Below are 7009 nucleotides of genomic sequence, written 5' to 3' on the forward strand. Positions count from 1 at the left end.
TTGTCCTGATTTATCAAATAGAGGACATTGCATGGGCAGTTCCTTGCTGAATGTAACAACTGTCAACTTGATGCTTTAAAAGATGCTTCACAAGGAAACAACGTAAAAAAAAAAAAAAAAAAAAAACATCTCATATTTGCCTCAACAATGTGATTTCAAAACTTAATACAATTGTCCATGGATGGATAATGAAAATGTGATATATTTTGAGTGGAATTTTATTAAGCTTTAAATAAAATACAATTTGCAGGTAGGTTGATAGAAGTAGAAAAAATTATACTGAATGAATATCAAATACTCATGCACTCTCTCATATGTAAACCATAGCCTTGAATACTTAGGTCTGGGTATTTAAGTTGAACCACCTATAAAAGATTCATAAAAGAAATTTAAAAGTGACCATAAATCTGATGTCTTATTGAAAGAAAATAGAAGGCAGAACATACAGAGCTGCAGTACTGTACAATGAAATGTTAAACAGAGATGAAGAGATGAGAAAGAAAAAGAATAGGGTAAGAGACTTAATCCAAATGAAGAGTATATGAAGAAGCCACATGTAAACCTATTATTTTGTATGTCAGTTTAAAATTATAAGCTAAAAAAGTTAAAATAAAATAAATGAAGATACCCAACTTGATTGAATATTGCTGCTCCCAGATCCCAGGGGTTATTAAACAACAAACCTGCTGCCACATATAGATTACCTGCTTACAAATTGTTGTTTAAATACTATCCACTGGTCCCTGCAAAGATATATCCTTTGCCATTCTTCTGTTGTCCACCAGAACTATATAGTAAATACTGTTGAAAATAACACATACTGTGATTGCATGCTATAAGGAAATCATCCTGAAATTGAGCTGAAAGCTTCCTACCTGGTGATTAATATTCACAGTGCCAGAAAGTGCTATGAAAGGCGGGGAGAGGAGAAAATACATCAATTGTTTTACCCCATTGTTGAACTCTGAACTACAACACCAACCCACCAGAAAAGATATGCTCATCACTACAATAGTGGGGTAGTTGTTTGGAGGGTAACCAACCTCTCTCTTATTTGTTCGAAGAGCTAATTTATAGAGGATATTTCATATCTGGTACTGTAAACCTAGTAAAAAAATATCCATGATTCTAGGGGATACATTACTATTGCTATTTAGCTGAATTGACAAGGCAGCAAGTAATCTTCTAAGTATATAAATACATAAATATATATGCCTATAGACAGATATTACTCTTAGCCTTAATCAGAGAAGTTTCTCTTTACAGTGAATGATGGAGAATGAAACAAGTTTTTTGCTTTTCAAGGCACTAAGTGTCAGAGACAGTTAAGTGAACAGTGTCTAAGACTTAGGGATTATTATAGAATAGTAGGAAAAAGGGGTATAAGAGTAGAGAGATAGGGTAAGGCCTGGAAGACCTTATCTTCAGGGTACAAAAAAGCCACAGCAACCATGAACCTACAGCAGGTACATTTTACTGGACAAGGTAGAACTTATCAGTAGTCAGACAGGGATGGAAGAGAGACTCCATGGATCCCCTCATTTCCCATTGAATAATTATCTACAGTTGCATTCAGGTGTGCATCCACCTGTGGGACCACTAGGATCAAACAGATAGTTCTGTATTCCTGACCACACACATGGACTTGGATAACTCAGTGGATCATAAAATAAAATGTAAAGACATGCACATTAGAAAGGGGCTTGTGGTTACTGAAAGGCATGAAAGGGTGATTAAAGAAAGGTAGAGAGTCAGGGCTAGGGAGGCCATATATCTTATAGGAGAACCTATAACCACAACTTTACTGTACCAGCATAAGCCCTAAATACATTCTAAATCTTTATCCTTATACCCACAGATAAGTGTACTCCTCACCCCTCATCAAGTAAATTCCTCTCTGCAGCAGAAGGAGCTCATTACACAAGACCACAACCAATGGAAATTCAGATTTGTGGACCCGATTCCCAGTGAATACATTTACAAAACAATTCCTGTACCTAAGGCTCAGGGAACACTGGTGAGAGAGAGAGAGAGAGAGAGAGAGAGAGAGAGAGAGGGAGAGAGAGAGAGAGAGAGAGAGAGAGAGAGAGAGAGAGAGAGAGAGAGAGAGAGAGAGAGAGAGAGAGAGAAGAAGAAGAAGAAGAAGAAGAAGAAGAAGAAGAAGAAGAAGAAGAAGAAGAAGAAGAAGAAGAAGAAGAAGAAGAAGAGGAAGAGGAGGAGGAGGAGGAGGAGGAGGAGGAAATAATCAGGGAGTTTGCTGTGAGACTATGTCTCCAAGTAATGTCAGAATCTATAAACATACAATCTAACCAAGGTTATTGCCTAAACATAAGATGAACAACGACAATATTGGTATGCCAAGAATGGATGGGGGAACCAATGAGGCCTCAATTCTACACAAAGAACTACAGGCAACTGAGAGTAGGAGAAATCATCTTACTCAGGAAAAAGACTACACCACTCGTTTATGCAAAAGAAAATGGTCAGTGCTGAAAACATACAAACAAGTAACATTAATCAGATTAAGTCTTATTCTGATAATGTGTGTGTGTGTGTGTACATGTATGAGAGAATGTATGTGTGTATATGTGTATATATATATATATATATATATATGTATAAAAACTCATACAATCACAACTAATTAAAAGAGGCCATAAATTTGAAAGAGCAAGGATGGCATACTGGAAAGTTTAGAGGAAGGAAAGGGAAAACTGATGTAATTGTCATATCAAAAATTAAAAGAATAGTAAAAATTAATAAAAAATAAAATATTTGAATTTGGGAAGGATGAGCATGTCTGGAGATTATAGGTAGAGTTGGAGGAGTGACAGGGGTTAGATATTGAATTTATTTGCATATTTTATGAAATTATCAATATTAGAGAATAATTTAAATATCAATAAAGAGTAAGGATTGAGACAAATCAACATACAGTATATAAATTATGAAAGAAATATATGAATTATGAAAGAAACCTATCATCCTGTGTGAGGTAACCCAATCACAAAAGAGCACACATGATATGCACTCACTGATAAGTGAATATTAGCCCAGAAATTTGGGATACCCAGAAAATTGGGATACAATTCTCAAAACATGTGAAACTCAAGAAAAAGGAAGACCAAAGTGTGTATACTTTGATTGTTCTTAGAAGGGGGAATAAAATACCCATGGAAGGTGTTACAGTGACTAAGTGTGGAGCAGAGACTGAAGAAATGACCATCAGAAACTGTCCCACCTGGGGATCCATCCCATATACAACCACCAAAACCAGACAGTATTGTGGATGCCAACAAGAGCCTGCTGACAGGAGCCTGATATAGCTGTCTCCTGAGAGGCTCTGCCAGTGCTTAACAAATACAGAAGTGGGTGTTCACAGCCATCCATTGGACTGAGCACAGGGTCCCTAATGAAGGAGATAGAGAAAGTACCCAAAGAGTTGAAGGGGTTTGCAGCCTCATAGGAAAAACATCAATATGAACTAACCAGTTCTCAGTGCTCACTGGGACTAAACCACCAACCAAGAAAACATATGGTGGGACTCATGGCTTCAGCTGCTTATGTAGCAGAGAATGGCCTAGTTGGTCATCAATGGGAGGAGAGGCCCTTGGTCTTGTGAAGGTTCTATGCCCCAGTATAGGGTAATGCCAGGTCCAGGAAGCAGGAGTGTGTGTGTTGGTGAATGAGGACTGGGGAGGAGATAGCGGGGTTTTGGAGGGGAAACCAGAAAAGGATATAACATCTGAAATGCAAAAAAAGAAAATATGTAATAAAAAATTGTTGTCAAAAAAAGAAAACATTAATTAACAAAACTGAGTATTCTGAGGAATTGCAGATAATACAATTTCTCTATAATATTCCTCGGTCTCTCTAGTAATAGTTTCAATTATTTAACCAAATAATTGCAATTTTTAACCAGACACTTAAAATTCATAAACTTTTTTTCATGTATAACAAAATATTCCATATGTTGCTAATGGAGCCAGAGGCTTGACAATAGGCTGTCCTTTTATTATCTGTTTGGCCTGGAACCAGACATTTAAGTATTATCTGCTTGCTATGTTTTGGTTTGATTTTTGATACTTAGGAGACATTATAGGCATATGTTTACATAGATTTCTTTTTTGTAATTTCTTTTCTTTCTTTTCTTTTCTTTTCTTTTCTTTTCTTTTCTTTTCTTTTCTTTTTTTTCTTTTCTTTTTCTATTGAGCTCTAAGAGACATTAATGAAATACTGATGCTTGGTGTTGGTGTTAGTGAGGTCTATTTCCTGTTGTCCTGTTCTCTGGCATCTTAATTATCAAATTTATTGAATTCATTAAAAGCATCAGATTATCATTCTCTTCTGTATCTGCACAACCCTCTTTCCTTCTTTCACAGCAGTCCGGTAGACAGAAGTTCACCTCGTCTATTTTCAAGATCCATGCTCCAGAGATCTTTGACTTTCATGGGAATCCCAATATTGAGGTGGATCTCTACATCACAGAAAGTCTCCTCCAACAATGATAAGATATGCTTCATGGGGAAGGGTGTCTCAAAGGCTGCTGACTACATCAATAACACTATTACACCTGGTCTGCTTGGCAAGAAACTGAATATTATGGAGCAAGAGAGCATTGGCAAACTAATGATAGAGATGGATGGCACTGAGAATAAATCTAAATTTGGTGTAAATGTCATCTTGGGAGTGTTCCTGGCTTTCTGCCAAGTTCGTGCCCCTTTACCATCACATTGATGACTTGGCTAGCAACCCTAAAGTCACCCTACCTATCTCAGCTTTCAATGTGATCAATAGTGGTTCTCATGACTGCAATAAGCTGGCCATGGAAGACGTCATGATCCTGCCTGTGGAGTCATCCTGTTTCCAGGAAGCCATACACATTGGAGTAAATGTCTACTACAACCTGAAGAACATTTTCAAGGGGAAGTACGGGAAAGACACCACCAATGTGGGTGATGAGGATGGATTTGCACCTAACATCCTGGAGAACAAAGAGGCCCTGGAACTGCTGAAGACTGCAATTGCAAAGGCCAGCTACACTGACCAGGTTGTCATCAGTATGGACATTGCTACCTCTAAGTTCTACAGGTCTGGCAATATGACTGGACTACAAGTCTCAGAATGACTCGAGCAGGTACATCACACCTGTCCAGCTGGCTGACATGGACTAGTCCTTCATCCAGGAGTATCCAGTAGTGTCCATTGAAAACCTCTTTGACCATGATGGCTGGAAAACTTGGCAGAAGTTCACAGCTAGTGCAGGCATCCAGGTGGTGGGGGATTACCTTAGAGTCACCAGTCCTAAACGGATTACCAAGACTGTGGGCGAGAATTCCTGCAACTGCCTCCTTCTCAAAGTGAACCAGATCGGTTCTGTTACCGAGACTATGCAGGCGTGTAACCTGGCCTAGTCCAATGGCTGGGGCATCATGGTGTTCCAACGATCGATCTAGGAAGACTGAGAATACTTTTCATTGTTGACCTAGTGCTAGAGCTCTGCACTGGGCAGAACAAATATGGTGCCTCTTGCCGATCTGAGTGCCCTGGCCAAGTACAGTCAGATCCTGAAAATCGATCAAGAGCTGGGCAGGAAAGCCAAGTTTGCTTGCAGGTCCTTTAGACCAAGTAAAGCACGAACTTGAGATTCCTGTCCCTGGTACTTAGGACTTCCCTGTCCCTGATGTCATCGAGGCGGCTCAAGGCCAGTCCAGTGCTTGCCGTTCCCAAGTCACTGCTTTTTTAGATGTCCAGAGCTATGCCTGACCACCTGGAACCCTGCTGGGGACCCCAGGTTTGTAATCATCTGATTGGTTTGAGTCATTGTTTCTGTTACCTGACTTCCCAGCTAGTGCCTGACCCCTCAGAACTCCAGTGTAACCTGTACAGTTGCTACAGGCAAAAATCCCCAGTGGTTTACATGCAAAATAAAAGCCTCAGGATCTCACTCACCCCCAGAACCCATCAGAATTCATAGTTGCTCTTCTAGGGCCTCTTTAGAGCTCTCAAATCAACTTCCTGCTTTTCAGAGATGTAGTTTATGTTGATAATTAAAACCTCAGCCTCCAGACCCAGAAAGATTCTAGACTCTTTGTACTAACTGAGTGAAGCTGGGTAAAATTCTTTTACTCTCTGGACCCAAATCTTGCAAAGTAGGAATAATAATACGTGTGATTATTCTATTAAATGAAATAATACACATAACTGTTTCTATAGTGTGAAGAAATAGTAAATGCTTAACTGTGAGTATTATATTGTTGTTGTTATTATTGCCGCTGTTCTCATTACTACCTTAGGATGTAATCATAAATGTTATAAAATGAATTTTTAAAATTAAGCATTGAATTCGATCTAAAAATTCACCTTTGTCTTACTAAGGTTGAAACAATTAGTGTGACTACAATATTATTAATATCTTGCTTGCAAATCATGTTTTTAAAAGGAAGTTATTCTGATGCATGATTCTGTTCTGCATATTAGACACAGGGGAAGGGGAAAGAATAGACAGAGGCTGAAACATCAGGTTTTCCTGAGAATCCATTGTAATTAAGGTGCAGTCCTAAGAATAGAGTTGAGGTTATTCGGGCTCTAATCAATATGTACTTAAAAAAGAACAAGAAAGAGGCCTTTTGAGTGGAACAGCTGAGGATTCTCTGCCAGAAACTCTATCATAATCAAATATTCTCTACAATCTAAGTAAGAAATCATACACATAGAAACTTGCAGAGGCCAGCAGATCTAGGTTGTCCTTACTAGTTTGTATACCCTCTGACTTAGAATTTTACTGTTGTGAACAGACACTATGACCAAGGAAACTATTATAAGGAGAACATTTAGTTGAGGCTGGCTTACAGGTTCAGAGGTTAAGTTTGTTTTCATCAAGGTAGGAACATGGCAGCAACTAGACCGGCATGGTACAGGAGGAGCTGAGAGTTCTACATCTTCATCTGAAGGCTGCTAGAAGAATACTCACTTCCAGGTAGCTAGGACTAAAGTATTAAAGTTCACA

The 7009-nt window shown here is 38.6% G+C and overlaps 1 pseudogene; it reads left to right on the forward strand.

Moving 5' to 3' along the window:
* Positions 1-2333: 2333 nt before the first annotated feature.
* Positions 2334-5645, forward strand: LOC110293333 (alpha-enolase pseudogene; annotated as a pseudogene).
* Positions 5646-7009: the final 1364 nt, after the last annotated feature.

Source organism: Mus caroli, unplaced genomic scaffold (assembly GCF_978045245.1).
Source record: "Mus caroli unplaced genomic scaffold, Mus_caroli_1 scaffold_6, whole genome shotgun sequence".
Taxonomy (NCBI): domain Eukaryota; kingdom Metazoa; phylum Chordata; class Mammalia; order Rodentia; family Muridae; genus Mus; species Mus caroli.